The sequence below is a fragment of the Lagopus muta genome, chromosome 1 (assembly GCF_023343835.1).
Source record: "Lagopus muta isolate bLagMut1 chromosome 1, bLagMut1 primary, whole genome shotgun sequence".
In the NCBI taxonomy this organism is placed as follows: Eukaryota; Metazoa; Chordata; class Aves; order Galliformes; family Phasianidae; genus Lagopus; species Lagopus muta.
This window is the reverse complement of record NC_064433.1, coordinates 50936143-50957793: the sequence shown is the minus strand read 5'-3', so window position 1 is coordinate 50957793 and position 21651 is coordinate 50936143. Positions and strand designations below refer to the sequence as shown.

The 21651-nt window shown below is 44.9% G+C and overlaps 1 protein-coding gene across 1 annotated transcript in view; it reads right to left on the bottom strand.

Annotated features, from left to right (window-relative positions):
* Positions 1-12036, bottom strand: part of MYH9 (myosin heavy chain 9) — a 68776-nt gene extending 56740 nt beyond the window's left edge. The window contains exon 1 of the mRNA XM_048936107.1: positions 11901-12036. The gene's annotated coding sequence lies outside the window, so the exon portion shown is untranslated. The remainder of the gene's footprint in view (positions 1-11900) is intronic.
* Between the last annotated feature and the right edge of the window lie 9615 nt (positions 12037-21651).

The window sequence follows — 21651 nt, the reverse complement described above, 5'->3', positions numbered from 1 at the left end:
GTGTTTGTTTTATGGCAGTATTATTAAATAGCAAGGTTAAAAGACCTCATACACCTCAGACTTCAAACACACTTGAGAATTACACTACTGCATGGCAGCAGAACACAGTCATACTCTCATTCACCATCTCAAACTAGCCCAGAACAGAAGAACCCTCAGGTACCAAAACTAAGATACTGGAAAATCGTGCTGCAGTACCACGGTATTAGTGCTCCTCTCATGGCTGACTTCTACCCCACAGGGCCTCTAAACTAGCAATACCACAAACCAACCATTAAGCTTGCCTTGTCCACAAGAACAGAACCAACAGAGGAATCAGATTCAGCAAGTTCTGTCTCATGGTCTTCAAAACTTATCTTCCAAGTTTATCATGTGTTCCATGGGGCATTTCAATGAACTCCTCAAGGGACAAAATCAGTCAGTCCAATGAACTGCAACTCAACAACAGCCCTGCTGAATGCAAGTCATTACCATTTTAGGAACAAATTGGGAAGCAATTTGTTTGCCTAGTAGTTTGCACTTGGGGTGTAGATAATTACATGGGGAAATAACATTTATCTTCACCCAGCTATTGTGCTGCTGTCAAATGAGAATATTGCTAACAATATTGTTTTTGATGCAATACCAGTCTACAGGTAATAGACAAAAATACAGAAGGAAGACAGACCATCCTTGTTTTCAGTTTAAATGCCTCCTTCCTAGTATTGTTTCCAAAAATGAAATACCAGAGTCACTTCCCTATTAACCCAGCGTGCTCTTGTGTTTCCCAGCAGTCTTAAGAACAAGCTTCTCAAACATGGCTTGTTTTCCATATTTCAGGCACCAAATACGGTTCTTACCCTATTCCACTAGCTACATAGTTGTCAGAAAGAAGCCACAGAGTTACACATGGAGGAAAAAGTGATCTCTATGGTACTGAGTAGGAGGGGACTCAGACATCATCAACACCATCCAGGCTGGATGGGGCTGACAGCAACCTAGTCTAGAAGGCATCCCTGCCTACAGCAGGGGGTTGGAACTAGATGATCTTAAGGGTCCCTTCCAAACCATTCTATGAAGCTATGATTCTATGAATATGCAAGTCAATCTTAAAAGAATTACAAGAAACCTTTACTTACACATTTTCCCGCAGATTCTTCTGAGATGAATAAACTAAATGCTGGCTTTAAGTTAGAATGCCATGCATTCCCTTCGAACTAGGCAGAACTACCCAAAACCCTAATTTGACTCATCATATGGACACAAGTTTGCCTTGGCCTTTGCTACAATTTCATAGCTGTAAGGCTCCAATTACCAGACACTGCACTCACTCCTCTCCCTACCCAAGGCATCGAGCATTCCACAAAGATCTAGAAATACACCTTGGCCAGCTTGGAAAGGCCTAAAAGTTGTCTCTGCTAAAGCTCTTTTCCTTTGAATTAAGTGTTTTGGAAGCACTAACAGCTCACAATGTTATCTGCTTGCAATTCAGTTTTCTGGAACCATTCGTATCATTCAACCCCTATACTGTTTAAGTCTGTCAGCAGCCACAGAATTGCTGCTTCTAGGACTGAGCCGCTTGCTCAGTAAGATGAGCTTGTGTTATGTTAAGCTATGGAAGTAAGGGCTGTAGCTGAAAGAACATAATATGGTCAGAAGAGCATATAAATAATTACTAGAAATGCTCTTCTGCTTCATATCCACCAGTAAGATGCTGTTATTAGAGCTTTATGTATCCCTCCCCCCCCCAGCTCATCCAGTGCCCTTTGATACTACCCTTAAGCTGAAGGTGATGGAAAGAACAAACAATAGCAATGCAAACACATTCAAACAAACAACCCTTCTTTTATTTTTATTTTTCATACAGCTCACATCTTTGAAGCATTTCAGGAACAAAGTCCCCATGCTCTTTTTCACACCGCCTTACCTTTAGCAGGTCGTGACAGAAGAGCCCACAGCACAAGAAGCCCTTTCAGAGTGCAGGAATACACACCTTTTTCTACATGCACACAACTTTTATGCTAGAAAACTACATCGTTAGCAGTCACTTATAGTTCCATTTCAAATATAACTCAACTTTCCTCAGTGAAGAAACTTGATTCTTTGCTAATAACACAGCATTTAAAAATAACCTGGCACTGAGAAGCTGGTGATTCAAACTAAATTTGATCAGTAACATTCTTATGCCAGAAATCCCCATTAAACATACAATCTGAACAGCTAATACTTGATTTTTGCAAACTCAACTATTTCACTTTCCCCAGTCAGCTGAACACACTTCAGCAAATCAACAGGAACAGTTGCACTAAGTGCAACAAGTAGGATGTGTGGGACAGGCTCACCCCCCCCAAACACATAAATTCCCTTGGATTCACTAAGAAACTGCTTAGCACTCATCAGCTTCGGACGTGCCAGACAGACACTTCTCTGCTTCACCTACCAGGATGTCAAAGGGAAGGAAAACTGTGAAGTTGGTTATTTACAAGTTGGAGTAGTTTGTGCTAACACCTATATATGAAAAGAAGTCTAAATCACTAAGGGTGAGAAATGGTTTGCTGGGGGAGGAGGAGGAGAGGAAGGGAAGGGGAGAAACTGTTATGCAGCTGAAACTGATGGACTGCTTTATCTACTCATTTCTCAAGCCCAGTACACTGTGACACACCAGTACCTGATGCTTCAAAAGAAAACTCAGGAATCATAAGTTTCAGCTACTTCACTGGGGAATACATCAGGAAAGTGCACAAATTCACAATTAATACTCCCTCAGACAGCATACTGAGCTGAAGAGGCAGTCAGCTACACTCACCTTTGTCAGCCTGCAGCATGCTGTGCTGCCACACGGTCTCATTCCTTCTAGTTCAGCTTTATTTGGGATTCATAATGGTTGCTATTAGGCTTACTGCAGTTCACTTCTTTCCTCTCAAGTCACATTCTGACGCACACAATGCATTGTTGAAAGCTTTATTTCACAACTGGAATGCAGATTGCTGGCAATTATTGTTGCACATTCAGTTTGACTGTAGTGCTGCCCGGACTTGCCAGCTACCATGTTTATTACCATAAGCTGAACACAAGGTAGAGCACTGAAATACTTTAGGCTCCAAGGGCTCCAAGAATGAAGAAGGAAGCTATCTAAGCATCTAATGTAGAAGTGATACCTGTGTTACTCAGGAGTAACCTACCAACCAGACCACATGCTGCAAGATGGAAGAAATGAACTGAAGGGAGTTCTGCCTCTTCCAAGTGACCTAAAGGTAGCTGGCAGGCATCATCAGAACACACACAGAATAAAAGTTTCTCAATTTCTGCATATCCAGTTCTTTTCATCAGCTGTCAAGCAACACTTTTCTGGTATGCATGAGGCAGCACTTGCACATTCTACTATAACAGCTGACACAGGAGGTTTGCTCTGCGAAGCTGGGACTTTTCACGGCAAATTGCAAACACCATAAAGCCCTACATAAGAAAGACATTGTCCTTACATGCCAGGTTAGTAGTCACCTTTTCCACTGCTCAAGAAAAGATAAAGATTAGATTCACGCTGCAATCAGAAGCTACAAATTAAGCGTACATGGACGTAATGTAAATTAATGCAGATCTGAACAAGCTAAGCTTGGGTACCAAGCAGTGAAAAATGGGATCGCAAAAGTTTCACCAAAAACTATACAGACACAGAAGAGCTCTTGGGCAACTGTGCTGCATGCCATAAAGAAACTTAATCTGCAGCAAATACGTCCACACAGAGCGTCCCTGAGTTATGCTACCCTGCATTTTAATTACTGCAGTGAGATACAAAGGCACATTACAAAGAACACGGCACCAATAAAGTGAACCAGTTCTCTGAAGCCCGCGCAGTTGTTTAAACACCCCAAGCACTGGTTTACGGAGGGGGAGGGCAGCCTCCTGTTAATTTCAAGTCCAGTCTTTAGCATGACAAAGCTAGGCTGGCTGCCACCCAACCCTATTCGCTTTGAATAAATATTCAAAGTTTACAATCCTACATAATACACTTTCTGCAACTGTTGTTTCTCATTAGTGCATGTACAGTACATGCCTTCTCAGCAGAGGAGAGAATTCCTCTTCCAGAGACAGCGTGCCCACAAGGAAAACATTCCGGGGGAGAACGCATTCTTCGTGACCACTCAGCAAAGTAATCCCACTTAAGGAGACGGCTGTAGTTCAGCGGACTGCGGCCCATCCCTGCTGTTCAAGCTGTTTTGCTGGAAGACTTGTTTTCAAGCGGCATAATGGCCTGCAAAAGTTCTGATCAGGCATGCAGAATCCCCCAGGGACCTCTCGTGAGACAAGGGGCGAGAGCTTGGAAAGTTCCAGCTTGTCCTCCTTATCTCAGGGTCACTTTCCATCCCTTCCCTAATATTCTGATTTAAGGCTAAAAAGCTATCTGCCAAGAGCTCTCAGGGGCACTGAAGTACAAAGCAGTTGTGCTAATAGATGGCTTTATAACAATCAGCACTCTCTATCACCTCTGACAACTCCAGGTTTCATCGCAAGAGGGAACAAGGAATAAATTATATCTAGTTAGAAGACAGGGACAAAAATATATGTGTGTGTGTGTGTGTGTGTGTGTGTGTGTGTGTGTGTGACTCCTGTCCAGTCTTTTAGATACAGATAGTTAGCATGTATGTGGCTAAAATTGAGTTATCTCCCAGGAACAATTATTCTCACTTCCATTAGCATAAAACTCATTTTGGTCTCAACGTTGGTAAAAACAATTTTCTCCTCAATCTCACCAGAAAGAACCAAGAAACACTGCAAATACAACTGGCAAGACACTTTCAAAAGGGTTATTTTTACATTGTGGTGAGAACCAAGCTTTTCTAGACATTCACAACTTAACCCACTGTGCAAAACCATGGCCATATCCAAAGAGCCTCCTGCTGCTATATCTCACACTTTCTTCCCTGTTTCAAATAGTCTCCCTCACCGTGAACAGCAGGTTGGTAGGCAAGAAGCCTGGCATGGGTAGGTCAGCCACCTCTACAGGCTCCAAACTGGACTTACAACTCATCCAGCCAGCAGGGAGCGATTAAGAGGACCCACTCCTGCGTGTGATAGCAATCTTTGAGGTGGGAGCAGGACGACAGGAAGAAAGAGAAGCTACAAAGTTTTGAGCTTCAGGAGGTGTGAGGAGGTCAGGTCGAAAACAGCTTTCTTGATCTTATATTTATTTATCAAGTGGATTGAAAGCTCTGAAACACTGGAAATGAAACATTTCCCCATTTCAACCAAGGTATTTCACAGCTTCACAGCTCCCTGCTTAGCCTTCCATCATAACCACTGTCTAGAGAACGCCCTCTGATGCAGAACGTCCTGTACAGCTCAGCCTCATGCTCATTTGCTGGTTAATTTGCTTTGTCCTGACCTATGCTTTCTCCCCAAAGCATCAGATATATCAGTCTTCAACAAGGCTCTCTCTTATTTTAGAATTCACCCAACTGTGCCCTCCTGGAGCACTGATTTTTGTATGAAGGGACATGAAGGCCTTTGGCTTTCAATGCAAAGTTAGAGCAAGAAGGGCACATAAAGCAGGAACCTAAACTGTTACAATTATGGCCATAAGGAACACCTCCTTCTCCCCTCTTGTTTCAGCACTGGGGGGAAATAGATTTTTAGGAAAAAAAGAAAAGAAATCCTCCCATCCTCACCAGAGACTCACACACTTTGACATTCCACTCTCCCAATAAAAGGAGGTATGTGTGTAGTAGGAGGCAATGCAACACGTGTGATCTGGAAGTTTCCAGCAATGTTTTGCTTTCTGTTCTGAGATGACAAAAACAAGTTCAGGAAATACTGATCATGCAGGAGCAGAATGGTTTCAAGTGTTTCTACTACAATTAGCAGCATTCTCCACAACCAGACACACTGAACGTTGCAGCTGATTCTGATCAATCCGTATTCTTCCCCTTATCTACACGAGCAGCAGCGAGCCATTAGTGAAGGTGATGAAAATGGTACCACAAGATGTGGTAATATTTATCAGTTACATCTACATTGAGCTTTTAGGAGCATAACACAACTAACAGCTGCCAATATATAGGCTCTGTCCCTAAAAAACCATGTAAAAGATTAACCTCACTACTGTGTGGATGAAGACGATAGCCAGACTATGCACACGTATATGCCAGCCCTATCTGGATAATATGCAAATACATAATTCTCATAAGTTATGCTATTATGTCTAATAAATTGACAATCTGCCTTTAAAATGATGACTAATCACCTACCTCATCACATTCGTGCATTCTCATTTTCCATTTCACATCATGCACTGCGTTAAGCTCAAGTTCATCTAAGCAAAACTTTGACTTGGGAAGGGCCAGTAAAATAACTCAGCATATTTTACTGCATAACAAGAGGTCAAAGACTTCAGTACCTGCTATTAACACTCATGCTGCAATTTAACTCACAAGATGGAAACTACGAGAAGCAGTTGAAGTAACAAACTTTAAGTCCCAGTTTAAACAGTTTTGGGGCCTGTTAAGTCTTAAAACACACACAACTGTCACCCAAAAAAAGAACAAATATACAACAGCCTCCTCTGCATTTTAAACTATGAACAACTAAGCCAAAGAAGAATGCAGTCTGGCTTCAGCATCTACAGAACAAAAAAAAAAAAAAAACCAAAAAAAAAAGGGTTAGAAATCAACTCATCAACAAAATGACTCCAAGTGCCTCACTAAGACCTTCCTCATGCAGTTCATTCTGATGACCTCAGATTTACATTTTAGTACCCACTGTCAAGTTCCTACCTTTAAGCACTACATATTCCTTTGAATACACTTAAGTTCTAACAGTCTATCAATTATAAAAAAATCCTCTGTTAATTAGTTCTTTCTGCTGACAGTTGTCTCAAAATAATTAATTTCACTGATTCTGAGAACATTATGATCAAAATCTCTTGCCCTAAATGGAAGTAGACCTGAATCATAACAATCCTTGCCAGTAAGAGTTTGACTAAAAATGTACCAACAGATTATTAAAGCAGGTTGCTTTAAGTCAAATTTGGAGATTAAAAAAAAAAAAAAAGATTGAAACCACTGAAATTGAATTCCTGATTGAAGTTCTATCTAAGTTTAATTCAGTGTTTCTCAGTTTTTCAGTGTGTGCTAATAAGACCAGCTGCACTGAGTACTGGACATATTCCACTTTGGTTGAAGTCAAATCTTCTGTACCTCTAAGGCTGATTAGGGGAGCCTACATTCAAGTGAACTGCTCAAGCCTTGACCTTAAAAGAAAAACAGAGGTGAATGCAGCACTCTGATCACTACAGACAATTAAACGGGAAGTCAACTATTACAAGAGCATGTTTTAAGTCTTATATTTTAAACAGGAAGCAGCCCAGCAGGAAAAAAAGCCCAACCGCACACAGAATTATCAAAGTTAAGCTGTTGTATTTCTCAGAACCTCTTTTCTTAGCAGTCTGAACGTCTACTTTGCTTTAGTTTAAATCAGAACTTCAGTTCAGCATTGAGGCATATATCACAATAGTTTTCCTGCCGAGACTCGTTAAAATGGTAGCTGTTGATGAATAGATGTATTCATCACTTACACAGACTCCACGACACAAGTTTCCAAGTTCAGTTTCCCTCAATACATATTGATTATTAGCTTGAGTTTACTGAAATCACTCATCCATGTGGTTATATTTACTGCTCTCAGAAGAGTCAGCATACATGCATTAAGAGAAATTTAAACTTGCAGTCATGAAGACAAGCAGAATCCAAACCCTGTGTACAAACCTCTAGAGGTATACATTTCATAAAGAGGTCATGAAGTCAAACCACAGCATGCAGAATTACATTTTATTACACCTCCCTGCATCCAACAGCAGTACATTTGTAATACTTGTTAAGAAACAACTTGCAGCAGACGAGTACGCTACATCAATTTTACCATTTCCTCTTTGCTGTGCTTAAAAACGACATAACTCTGCAGTGCTTGTTCCCCATCCAATGAATTCAATCACAGTTCCACCACTGGAAAACTGTGGGCACCAGGGGTTCTTCAGACTTCTCAGGATGCTCAGATAGAAAGCACGTGGTGCCAAACACAGACTAAAAGGCCGTAAGTGGAGACCTAAGGCATTATGCTGAACAACACTGGGTTGGAGCCTGGTGAGAAGGCATTCAAGCACTACAGTAACCTGGCATAGCAAGACCAATCAGCATTGAGATTACCACTTCAGGTGCTTGGAACAAGTTCTCACAGCTGCTAAAAAAAAAAGGACTAAACCATAATTAAGCACTGGCATGAAATTAAGATGAACTTGTAAGCCAATGCATTTCATTTAGTTGGACAACACCCGTTTGCATTAACTGCCAGGGCAGAAGTTGCATGTGTGTTTTTGTCTCCTCATAGTCTATTTAAATCAGGTCGCTAATTTCCATATCTTTCTACACCAGAAAACTCAATTAGAGCCACGATGTGCTTTAACTGAAAAGAAATTTAAGGTACAAGGTCACCAAGCCACCACTAAGCTAGAGGACTGCCAGCAAAAACAATGCTGCTGTAGGCAATCCTATGCTATTATAGCTTTGTTCCAACCCACAAAAGACTTAACGTCAGGCACACAATTTCTCTACTTAACATGCAAACAGCTGTGCCTCAATTACTAGCTAGGAAAACAAAGACTAAAAAGATATTCATACAAGAAATTAAATATCAGAATGATGTTAGAGGGCACCAAGTACATTTTTTGACTCAAAGGTACAAAATCATACTTAAGCCCTACACCCGGGATTAAAGGTCTGGAAACCTCTTAGTAGATGTGCACTCTGACTCCAGGCCTCCACAACACACTTTAGTCATCACCTAGTTTCAGTACGTTACCCAATAACCTGAAGTCACGATGCAAGAAAGCAGATGCAGCACACAGGGTGGGAGGTAAAACAACCTGAACACAGACTTCCCTTTTCTATAGATCTTGCATTAACCACAAAGAGTTCCTGTACCTCCAGTGGGTCCGCTCACAAACTCACCCTATTACAGTCACACCAAAGGACACACACATCAAGACAAAGGGCTCAAGCAGAATTATAGAACGGCCTGGGTTGAAAAGGACTGCAATGATCATCTAGTTTCAACCCCCCTGCTGTGTGCAGGGCTGCCAACCACCAGACCAGGCTGCCCAGAGCAACATCCAGCCTGGCCTTGAATGCCTCCAGGGATGGGGCATCCACAGCCTCCTTGGGCAATCCAGACCTAAAAGTACCAAGCATTCCTTGCAGCAAAACAGACGTAAATGAGCTGAGAAATCAGAACACATACAATATGCCCCCTCCCCCAGCTGTTTAGCATCCTGGGATTAACAGAACAAACCCTGAACTTCTGGGCACAGACAGAATACTTGAAGCTCCCAGAACAGAGAGCTAACCTGGGGATTATTAGTTATACATTTTGTACAACACCTTTTAAAAAACCTGCTAAGACAATAGCAGCTCAGGTTCCAAAGAAGGACTGCTGTGGTGCTAAAGCTAAGTCTCTCTGCAAAACTGAAGGAATACTTGTGTGCCAAGTACTGCCAGGAAGAATTCAAGCACCTGCAGCATCAAACTCCACTAGAAACAGTTTTCAACTCAAGGTCGAGTATTACAGCCACCACAGGTGGAACACACCTTCACCCTCTGAGACCTCGTGTGAAGCCCACCAAAATAATGTGAGGACAAGTCACCTCAGCCTCCTATGGAAGAAATTCTTTTCATCTTTCCCCTACACCTCTGCCAGACATTTAATTGTATCTGTTATTACAGCACTTATTAATGATTCATTTAAATTCAGCCACAGTGCTTCAACAGAGCTGCCTTAAAGTTCTGTGAAGCGTATCAAAAAACACCTGAAAGAGAACACAATGGAAAAAGAAATGAACCAAGATCATTCCTTCTTTTACTTTTCAGATGAAGATACCACCCTGATATTTTTTTTTTCCCTTATGGGAATGACTTGAAAAAGGAAAAAACAAATATATGTAATATGGTAGAAGTGTCCTCACCAACTGTGCAAAGTCAAATAAAAAGCCTTACATTTCTATGCGCATTCTTCTGTGATAAGACACCCAACTATTCTGTCACTCTGTTTGTACAGAAAAAGCCACGCTTGCTACCTGACAGAGCAAACCTGGAGGTTGAAGTCTCAAGATGCCAGAGAACTTTCAAATCAAATCTTAACACCGCCAATCAATCATCCAAGAGATGACCCCACCTTACAAGAACCACCACAAAATAAGGTGCCAAGATAAAAAACAAAGGAAGTTCTGACCTTTTTCTATCAGCTACTAGCAATTTCGCAGGTAACTTTAAGCCACTGAAACTTTTGCCTGTCCACCTTCAGCAAGACAGCAGATGCTACAAATAAACACAACAAATACAGCTCTCAAGAAGGAGTACAAGTCCATTTAAACAGCTGTACCTGATGCAAAGCTTCACAGAACCACTGCACGATTTCACTCTGTAGTTATTTTTACAAGATCAGGTTAGCAGTACAATCTTGTGCTTATACAGGTGATGGTGGTTGTGATGAACAGCTTCAAAACCCTTTTGTGCCAAAAGCAGTTTCACTTATCAGTCGCTCCCCTCCCCATTACAACTTTCCAGTTAACAAAAATATTTGCTTATCTCATTCCAGCTTCAGGAAGGAGAGCCACAGTTGCAGACAGTACATCTATGAGTCAATAAATATCTGTGTCGTGGTTTACCATTTTCACTGGAACGCCATGGATAAGTGAACCCAGCCACATCGTCACCAGGTGACTAATTTCAAAAGCATCTTTACACAAGCAGCAACTGATTAGAGTGCTGCTATTTGGGAGTTAAAACTTCACCATATTGAGGTCTGCAGATGAAAGACATACATGAGAGCTAAGGGCATGCAACTTAGCCTTTCAAGCCATAGCTGAACAGCCTCCACTCAGATTAATTTATACTTCTTTACAGTGTAGGGCAGAGGCACCAATACAGAGGTCAAAGTCCACCTCCTGCCATATCTCTCCAGGTATGAAGCACAACTTTCTTATGCGTTACTTAGCACATTGATCCATTTTGGGCAGAGCTGCTCAGCTAGGAGAAAAGCCAACATAGTCAATATGCTCTCATAGAGCACGGCTCAGGATATTTAACACGGAACACAGAAGGAAAAAGTAAACAAGAAGAAAGCTGAAGAACACAGAGTTCCTAGAGAAAACAAAGAGAGGAGCTGTAAGGAAGAAAAGTGAGTTTAACAGACAGTGCACAGAAAGCTTCCCCAGCAGAAGAGTGGTGTTTCCTCACAGCTCCTTTCACACCACGTTTAGACAGAGCAGGGGTCACCCCGCCTGAGAAAACCCACTCCCGAAGGGGCTCGGTGGTTTGGTGTTCCCCACACCTGCTGGGATATCACAGAGATACGGAGGATCGCTGCTCCGACCCCGTCGGAGGTGATGCCTGAGAGAGCGAGCTATCTGCAAGCCTTCCTGCTGCAAGCTTCATCTTGCCCTGTCACTCCCTCCTCCCTCTGCCTCCTGGCCTCACTCTGCAGCCCCAACTGAATGAGGAAGTGGAGATGAGAGGGCGGAAGCCAAGCCCAGCGCGATGTCTGCGGGAGGACGGGCAGCCCGTGACTCAGGCTGCAGCCCTGACAGCTGCCAAGCGGTCCCATTCTCCCCTTCCCGTTACTTCCAAGGGGCGGACGGCGGGACGGGGAGAGGAGAAGGGGCGGCCGCCCCGGAGGCGAGAGGGAGGAAGGGCCGGGAACGGCGAGGGGCAGCGGGCAGGGCGGGAGGGCGGCGAGGCGCTTCCCGGAGCCGGGCCAGAACACGGGAGGGCGCGCGGCTCGGAGGGGTAGCGCTCCGCCGGACAAAGAGGCGCGGAGCCCCGAGAGGAAAGAACGGGGCGAGTCCGCCCGGCCCCCCGGCACACCTCAGCGGTTACCTGAGCCAGGCTCCGGCGAGGTAAGGAAGCGCCGCGCTGCGCTCCTGGCGGCAAGAGAGTGGCGTCCGCACGCTGCCGGCTCCTCCCGCAGGCACCGCCGCCACCGCCTCTTGCTCACCGGCACTGCCAGGAGCCCGGCCGGGAGGAGGCGCCGCGGCACGGAGGCACCGCCCGCTGTCCCGCCCGACGCCGACCAGCCAATAGCGAGACAGAGCGGGGAAGAACTGGCAGTCGTCAGCACCAATAGGAGACGTCGGCGGGGAGAGGGCGAGGAAGCGGGCGGCCGTTTGAGGAAAGAGGTGGCCGTTGAGAGAAGCGGGCGGCCGTTGAAGGAGGGGCGGCGCCTCGCGCCCTCTGCCGTTAGCGGCGCTCGGACAGGCGCAAGGCGCCCCGCCCCGGCCCAGCTCTGCGGCCACTCGCGGCCCGGCCGAGCCCCGCTTCCTCTCCTCTCCTCCCCTCCTCTCCTCTCCCCTCCCCCGCCAACCGGCGCCGTGCCAAGCCGCTCCCACAAGGCGCCGCGCCGTGCCAGCCCGGCCCCACAATGCCCCGCGCCGGGTGGGCGCCGGGCAGCGCCCCGGCGGTGTGACCGAGGGGCGGCCGAGGCTGGGGTCGGCCCCTGGTAGCGGTCGGAAGGCAGACGTTGGGATTTCGTTATGTCCCGTAAAGGGCAGTGCTGGGGCGAGCAGGAACGCGGGTATAGCCAGTCTCTGGTGCTGTGCAGTGAGCTTGAAACGGATGGGGGAAGGTGTGCCAAAACAGTAGAGGTGTGAAAAGGGAGAGGTGATGTCATTCTCCCTCTTGGCATCTGCTACGGCCATCTCAAAAGCTTGAAACAGAAGGGGGGAAAGGGAGGAAGCGGGAGCTGAGAAACAAGACAAAAGTCTGAAGTGAATATGGTGTAGATGAGGCCTGATATCGGATCCAGCTATAAAGATGAGATTTACTGCACATTAACACCAGGCTACCTCCCTTCGGGGCTCCTTACTTCAATAAGGAGAACAGATTTGCAGAGGACAGAAAATTCAGGGTGGAGTTATGCCAGGGGTCATTACCAGACACAATATCTTGTTCAATATCTTCATCAACAGTCTGGATGAAGGGATAGAGTTTAACCTCAGCAGTTTTGCTGATGACATGAAGCTGGGAGGAGTGGCTGATGCGCCAGAAGGCTGTGCTGCCATTCAGTGAGACCTAGACTAACTGGAGGGATGGGTGGAGAGGAACCTGATGAGGTTCCACAAGAGCAAGTGCAGAGTGCTACACCTGGGGAAGAATAATTGCATGTATCAGTACAGGTGAAGGTACAGCTGACCTGCTGGAAAGGAGCTCTGCAAAAAGAATCTGGGTGTCCTGATGGGCAACAGGTTGGCTGTGAGCCAGCAGTGTGTCCTTGTGGCTCAAAAGGTCATTGGCATCCTGGAATGCATTACAAAGAGTGTGGCCAACAGGTAGAGGGAGATGATCTTTCCCCTCTGCTCTGTCCTGCTGAGGCCACATCTGGAGTGCTGTGTCCAGTTCTGGGATCCCTTGATCAAGAAAGACAGGGAATTTCTAGAGAGTCCAGCAAAGAGCCACTGGGGTGGTGAGGGTCCTGGAGCATCTCCCTCACGAGGAAGGGCTGAGAGCCCTGGGACTGTTTAGCATCAGGAAGAGAAGACTGAGGGGGCATCTTGTCGCTGTTTATAAATACCTAAAGTGCAGCAGTCAAGTGGATGGAGCCAGGCTCTTTTCAGTGGTATGCAGCAGTAGGACAAGAGATAGTGGGGAAAAAAACTGGAACAGATGAAGTTGCATATGAACACGAGGAAGAACTTTGCTGTGAGAGTGACAGAGCACTGGAGCAAGCTGCCCAGAGAGGTTGTGGAGTCTCCTTCTCTGGAGGTATTGCAGATCTATCTTAACACTTTATTGTGCAACCTACTGTAAGGAACCTGCCTTAGCAGGAAGTTGGACTAGGTGATATGCAGAGATCCCTTCCAGCTCCTACAATTCTGTGATTATGTAATGTCAGGTAGTATCACAGAGGCAAATGAAGTGAAAGAGGCTGGAATCAAGACATCATCAGAGAAGTGTTTTGAGTAAGCACCTCTTGTCCAAGTGAAACACTTCTGGCTCAGAAAGATTCATCGCTGCAGTTTGGAAACAATGCCAGCGTTGATGTCTGAGACACAAAAGGCAGTGGAAGAGATCTCAGAGAGCTTTGAAAGATTTGTACAGCTGAGTCTCAGGGATACAAAGGTGTCATTGTTAAAGGCAGAGATGAATGGTATAAATATAGGTACAACATAAAAATAAGAATTTGGCAGCAAGAAGAGAACATAGGTATTAGCTAGTACATTAAGACAAAGGATGAAAGGGAGCTGGAACTGTGACACGAGGCAAGCAGAGATATGCAAGTGATCAGATACCTTAAATGGGGACACAGTCTGCATCGTCTCATGACTTATCCCTGAAAAAGTGACAAACATATAAAGAATATTTAATGATTGAAGGACAGGGTTTTAACTTCTCCATGAAAATGAGACAATGAAAATACTGAAGATTACAACATATATCAAAAACCTTTTCAGAAAAGGAGAGGCTGTGTCTTCAGCCAAATGCTAAGGAAGGTAAACAAAAGCAAGCAGTCAATATCAAGTCTAAGTAAAGGTTTTGAAGGATAAAAGCAGGGCAAGGGAACACAAGAGGCAAAAGTCAACTGACAGCAGAAGTAATGTGAGAAATAAAAGGTAACGATAGCAAGTATGAAATGCAGACATTAAAAGACTGTCAGTTATTGTTAAGAGTGCATGATCTGGGAACATATCAAGGTTTTTTTGCTCTTCTTTGGCTCTCATACTGCACTTCCTGAGTCAAAGATTTCAGGCTAAGATCAGGCTGGAGTGTCTTCTTCAGGCTTGGCTTCTTTTTTTTTTTTTCTTGAGTAAAGAAATTGAGAAATTGTTTCCTTTCCAGTTTAATCAATGGCAAAACTTCCTTGATGACTTCAAGCACCAAAACTGAACTCAAAACAGAGATTGCTGCAGTTTCACAGCACCCTGTTCCACATGAAGAAGTATCGCACCTCTTTAGAAAACTCTGCGTATTTCCCTAGTGCTCAGATGTGTGATGTTGAGACAAGTCAGATTTGATAATTATTTTCTGTAGCTTGATGATTTTGAAAGTAAGTGCGAAGGCTTGTAGTGGGGATCTGATAGCAGGAAGTTACCCAGGAAATGAGACGCACCTCAGAAAGAAAGAAGTATGAGTGAAAAAGCTAACAAATTAATTTTATACTTCCGTTACTGTCTATAAATTCACGGGATGTTTGTTTGGTCCTTTTGATCAATGCCACTCATATCTTCCACCAGTGCCTGTAAGCCAGCATCCTTATAATGGTCACTGAATTCTGAAAACCGGCATCTCCACAGCAGCTAGATTTACAGGTTTGGAGGGGGTAAAATAACAGCGCTTTAGTATTTCTGGAGGAAAGAAAACCCCTTATTGCTGAGAAGTTACTCCTGAGTTTGCCAGCCTTCACTACGCATCAAGCAAACGCTCAATTTGCCAAATGACACCAATCTTCCCTATGGTGGCCTAACCCAAGACAATCAGGCTGAAGTCTGAACTGTTGTGATGAACATTGAACTTGGCCACGTTTGATTTCTATATCTCACAAAAGGCAAAGTGTCCAAATTCATTTTGATAAATAATTTCCAAGTGCTTTGCAAGGCAGAAGAAATCTCTTCCAAAGCAAGTTTCTTAGAGACTTAAAGAAGAGTGACAGGAGGCAAAAGGTGTTTACTTTATCAGAGAAGTCACATTGCTAAATGCTAACCACAGTGACTTTACACACAGAAACCACACGCACACAGATCTGGAGAATGTCACATTGCTAAGAAGCCTCAAGTCTGCTTTTGCAGATGCCTGAAACATCAGCAGTTTCAGAGCAGTTTCATAATTAGACCTAATTAAAAAAAGCAGCTCAGGATACAGAATCTTTAATACAGATACCCATACATAGCAGCTGCTCTAAGTGCAGATGAGAACTTGAAGGGTTTTTACATACTGTAACAGAAGGGAACAGTTCTTTGGAATTGAGCATGTAGGAGGAGAAAGCAACGTTACTGTGGACTTCACCATTCACTGCCTGTGTTCTCTGAACAACATGAAATTTGTCTGGAATTTAGGCACCATCTATTAGCACATAACTTCCTTTTCCCCTTGTGCCAATTCTTTATTGTTCTGCTCCCGTAACAAATGCCAAATTCAAACTGTGAAAGCACAGAAGGTGGAAAACCATGAACATAAGATGCAAAAGGAGTGAAAGCAAGCGATGTTCCCTCTGGGGCAGCAGAGCTTACAAATTTCACGACTATTTAAGCCCAAATTCTAGCTCTGTTCCTCCAAATTCTAACAGGAACAGCTGATGTCAAAGAGCCACACTGGACCACACTAATGCAAATGTGGCCCTGCAACCTGTCTCAGAAGTGGCCAGAAGCAGACAGTAGGAAGAGAATATATTTGCCCTTTTCTTACAGGAAGAAGTTACCCTTCACATGCCTACCCAGCTTCTGTTATGGCTCTGGAAAAAGGGATAGCTTCATTGTCTCATTTTCGTGTGTCAGTGTGCAATTCTATAATGATGTCTTTGTCAGCCAAACTGGCTCGAGATGTTATCTGTTCTCCCCCCAGCCACTCATTCCTCATACTGTCTCACAGCCACTGCTGCCACGGTGGTGCTGACGTGGACGTTTCGCAAACCATATTGTAAAGTGGATCGCTGGGGTTTGAAAAGAAGGTTAGGAAAGAAAGATCGGCTCACTGATCTAGTTTACAGGCCCACAGAGAGACAGATGCAGCAGCACAGCCAGAGGGATTAAGCTGTGGGACTGCAACAAGAATCTTTCAAACTGACTTTGCTGACGGAAAAAATAGGAGGGAGGCATACCTGAACCCCAAGGGTGGGGAGGAGGGGAAGAGCTGTGCCTACCATTTGAAACAGTTCTTCTACCTTCCACCTCTCCCCAGCCATCCACCCACTTAGTCTTGTGTGAGCGACCTACTGAATTCCTGTCCCTTCATTGTGGTTCTTGCTTCAGATTCAGTGAAGGAGAAATTTGTTCTTACTTTCTTAACATACTACCAACAAGACCTGCAGCTGGAAGATGGAACGTTTACATGCAGCATCTCTGCTGGGGTATAGATCAGAGGCATAAATCTCTACCCATCAGTTAGGTAGCACAGTAAGTAAATTTACTTTGCACCAGAGACCCTCCTTTCAATACAACAGAGACGATGCTGTCTTGTAGAAGGGATCTTACTAGGAAAGCAGATTGTCACAACTGTGCTTAAAGTCACAGGAAGTGTCCTCTGAAACACACCTAAATGAAAACTTCTCTTTTAGGTAGAGAAAAGCTCTCCTTGGAGCTTGTGAGTTCCTCCAAACACTGGGATGGAATTGCAACTCCATTATGCAAGGTTGCAGACACCGAATTCCTGATCTGACATACTAAGAACAATGGCCCAGAGCTCTTTACCTCCAAGGAATTCAAATATAATTATCACTGCCATGTAAGTGCAAGTACTGTGCTAAGCAGAATACATTTGTAGTTCAGTATACCCCCTGCCTAACCTTCTTTCCTCTAGCCCTGTTCTCCTGCTGCTAGCTATTTTTCATCTAGCTTTAAAAGCCAGGAAAGAAATTATACAAAAGGAATTAAGTACCAGAAATGCAAGCCAGGCAGCAAAAATGTCTGCCCCCCAACTAACATGTGAGATCAGTTGTCTGCCTTGAGCCTAATGCAGCTTGTCCAAAGTGCCAGCAGAACACATTCTGCTACCTTAAATAAACCTGCCATCTCCTTGCCGCAGAAAACAAAGATCATTTTCACACAAACTGTTGTGGTTTAGCTCCTTCGGTGATAATTCAACCAGTACCAGGCATGACATTTTGGACTTGCCTGCCCTGGCCTCACAGCTCTGTCTTCCAGCAATTATTACCGGTCCCTCATTAGCATCTCAAATTCCTCCTTGTCCTTCTCCCTTTCTTAGAGGAGGTAAGAAATGCTTCAGATTCCTGAGTTCAGAAGGGCTTGGGGGCATTCTTTACTCAGTAGAGAATAAGCTGAAAGGGGAATAAACATCCCTGTTGCCTTGCAGTTGTCATGCTTGTGACACACAGGTTGCAAACACACTGGCCAGGCTTGGATCAGATATTGATAAGAAGAAAATACTTGGAATGGGTTGCCAAAGCCATCTAAATGCTGCTTTCCTGGTTAGGTAGGGCCATGGAGAGCTATACATAGCCTCTGCCTCTCTTTTCCTTCATTGGTCTCAGGCTGGGCCCGGTTTTCACAGAACCAAGAACAGAGTAGCAGGAGAACAGGACCAAGTTCAGAGAATCTGCAAAGGTGAATGGTGGTTAGCTACTGCACAGTGCTTACACTGTTTGAACTGCATTTCCGCATCACTCACCTCTAACACACCTCTATACAAAGGGCATCTAACTGGATGTTCACTTCCCTTGCCCCCCTCCCCAGGCATCTTCTTCCTCCAAAGGGAACTGAGTCTCCCTTTTTTCATCCCTGCAGGACATGGGAACAGCCCCACTTTCAGCCTGCTGCCTTTCCAGAGGTTGCAGTGTGTGTGCTAATGGTGCCTTGAAGCTTACCTCATGTTTGCTGTTTGGTTTTGGGTTCAGCCTGCAAGAGTAATCGAGGCCAAATATTTGCTCAAGTGAAGTGACTCCGTGGTTCTCATTCCAGAGAGCTGGCTGAGGACAAAGTGAAACTAGCTTGAAATATTCAAGTACACCCAAGAGATGCTTGGAACAAGGGATTTTTCCAGAGCTGTAGAAAATCATCCAGATGCCCGTTACAGCTTTGTTGTGGGAACTGCAGGGGAACTAACTAGTTTATAGCCTACCACAACTAAAGACACAGCTCTTGTCTGCCAGAAACCAAAGTCGGTCCGGTCAAAGCCAAGCTTTGGGCCCATTCTGTTGGGCTATGGCTCTGCAGCCAGAAAGACTTGATGTGCAGACACACCGGCATTCACCCTCTTCTGCGAGCCTGGAGCCACATTTTTCTGATAAGAGGAGGCTACATCCTTTGTGCATGCAAGTCAGCAGCAGGTCTTATAAACACACCCACAGATTCTCAGTGTAACATATTGTGAGCTCTGTGTGGCTGAAGCCAGTGCGTGCTTTGCTCAACAACCCCCCTTTCTGTTCTGCCAAGATTCCCTCCCACATTTGGGACTTTTTTTCTTCCCTGCTCCCTTGAGAGCCTCCTCCATTCTCCCAGATCCCTCCGGCCTCCCACTGCCAGCATGCACTGTTTGGTACAGCCTTTGGGAACATATGGGGCAGCACAGGAAGCACAGGAAGCTTGTTTCAGCCCCCTGGAACAGAAGACCTAAAGAACTGACAGTACCAGGAGGGAAGGCAGAAAATGAGCCCTGGGGACTTACTAAGGCATTATCTTTGCAGGATGTGAGAAAATACCAACAGATAGATGAGGCAAAATGGGAAACCACATTTTAGCCAAGATGCAGCCAAAAGCCCCACTTACTGCAGTCACCTTTTTCCACATTTGTGAGAGCACTGTTTCCTGGGATTATTCTGCAACAAAGAAAGCACCTCACGGGGCACCCTGTGTGTTTGTACAATGAATTCCTGTCAAAAATCAATAAGTCACTGAGGAGCAGCAGGCTGCTGGACTGCCCAACCTCCGGCTAGCACCCATCCTGCAGCATTTCTCAGTTATCAAGAGGCAGGAAAGCATTAGAAGAACCAAACCCACAGATCAGAGATGTTTTCAGGGGCTCTTTGTGAAATCCCTCTGTGTGAGCAGCTACTCGCATTAGGCTGGAGGGAAGCAGTCCTGCATGCCCCACTGCCTTCTGGGCAGGGATATAGAAGGAAGTTGGTGGGAGAGTACCCAGACTTTGAGATAGAGGTCCATGCATGACACAGATCTAAGACACTCAATGAGAAGACAGCTCTACTCTCTTCTACCTGTTGGGTGAAAGCATGTACTAAGCAAGCCTGCAGAGAAGTCCTGTCCCCTCCCTTTTTGCATTTTCCTTTCACACATGGAGCAGAAGCACCCTGTTCATTACAGGGGAGTTGGACTAGATGGCCCATAAAGGTCCCTCCCATTCTATGATTCTCTGGTCTTAGCTGCTCTGCCATTGCCCCAACATCAGCTGCACTGAACTTCAAGCACTCACCTATATACAGATTTGCAGCTAATTGTGAGACATAGGAGGCCTATTAATTCTTTGACTCTTTACAGAAGAATGAACATATTTAAAAGCTTTCTGGATTTCCATAAGCCACCCCTTAGATGTGGGATAGCAAAACACAAAAAGATGAAAACTAGATGCTCATTCGATGATTCAGATTTCCTGCAAAGTTTCTTCCAACAGCCATCAGAACCCTTAAAATAATCACCCCGACCCCTTTTCCCTGTGGTTTAGAAACACATCAGTGATGGGAATCAGAAAGATAAGGGTTTTGTTCTTGCTTGGAATCCATGAGAAGGAGTATTGCATTACATGGAGAGAAAAATGCACGCAGGAAAGGGAGGTATGTGTATTATTATTTTTTTAACTTAAGGAATGCTAAGTCAGGTTTGGCTTTGCTAGGGGACATACCAGCTGTCTCCCAGCTCTTTTTGTTATGATCTCTCTTGTACCTTAATTGGAAAAGCAGGGTGTGGAGCCTTCAACAAAGGCTCCCCTTTGTGGTGTGTTAATTAGGCACAGGAGTCAACTGAACCCCTCGGTTATAAACAATTACCTTTCCCCAGGCTCATTTTCATTTCCATGCTGCTACCTTTTTACTAATTTTCTATTCGTTTTCCAGAGTGGACAAAACTAATTTCTAAAATTAGTCTTCTAATTAAGAAGGAGGAAAAAAAAAAATCCCAAGCAGGAAAATATGTAAAGCAGGAGGGGAAAAAGATATATAATTAGATGCACTTAACGATGCCTTATTTGTGCTTCTTAGGATACAAGAGCCCAAGGTCTCTTCAGATCACTGTAATGTCTTCTTTAAAACTGAAAACCTGGATTGTGCTCTCCTGGAGGTGACTCTGGGTGGAAATTCCTGGGGCAGGGAAGAACCAGATCTGGACTCCTGTGTCTTGAAGCGGGTGCTACCTCAGCACTAGTTCCATTTGCAAAGCCAGGTTTGCATAAAGCAGATGCTTGGCCCTCTGGACACCTCTCTGTGTGCCCTGGCTGGCTGATCCTGCACACACATCACTGTGAAGGGAGAGGCCTCTGCCCCTTCATCTGTGAGCCAAACCTGGCATCACCCTGATAACCAGAACCTCACCTGTTAGCACTGCACTGCCCCACAGCCACCATGGCACCAGCACCCCTCCTCTTCCTCCTCCAAGGCAAAGAGGAAACTGATGGGCTGGGGTCTGTCTGTCTCAGAGCTGGAAGAGGCAATCCCAGGGATGGGAAACTGGGGTAAGGACAACTGACGTCTGAACACTAAACATTATATGCCCTACAATGGCACAAATCTTTGTGCTGCTGCTCTCTGATCTCTGTTTTCTGTTGGGTTCCTGGAGCAAGGTGGAGTGAGATACTTTAGCCCAGCTATGATTCAGCGTCCATTTGAACAGCATCATGCTTCCTTTGCCACCCGTTCTCCAGCCCTGTGCACCCACTAGCACAGATGAAGTGCTCCACTCATCCTCCCCATCCTCTTTGTGCCCAAGGAGCTGCCTGGAGGGCAGTAGTGAAATGGAAC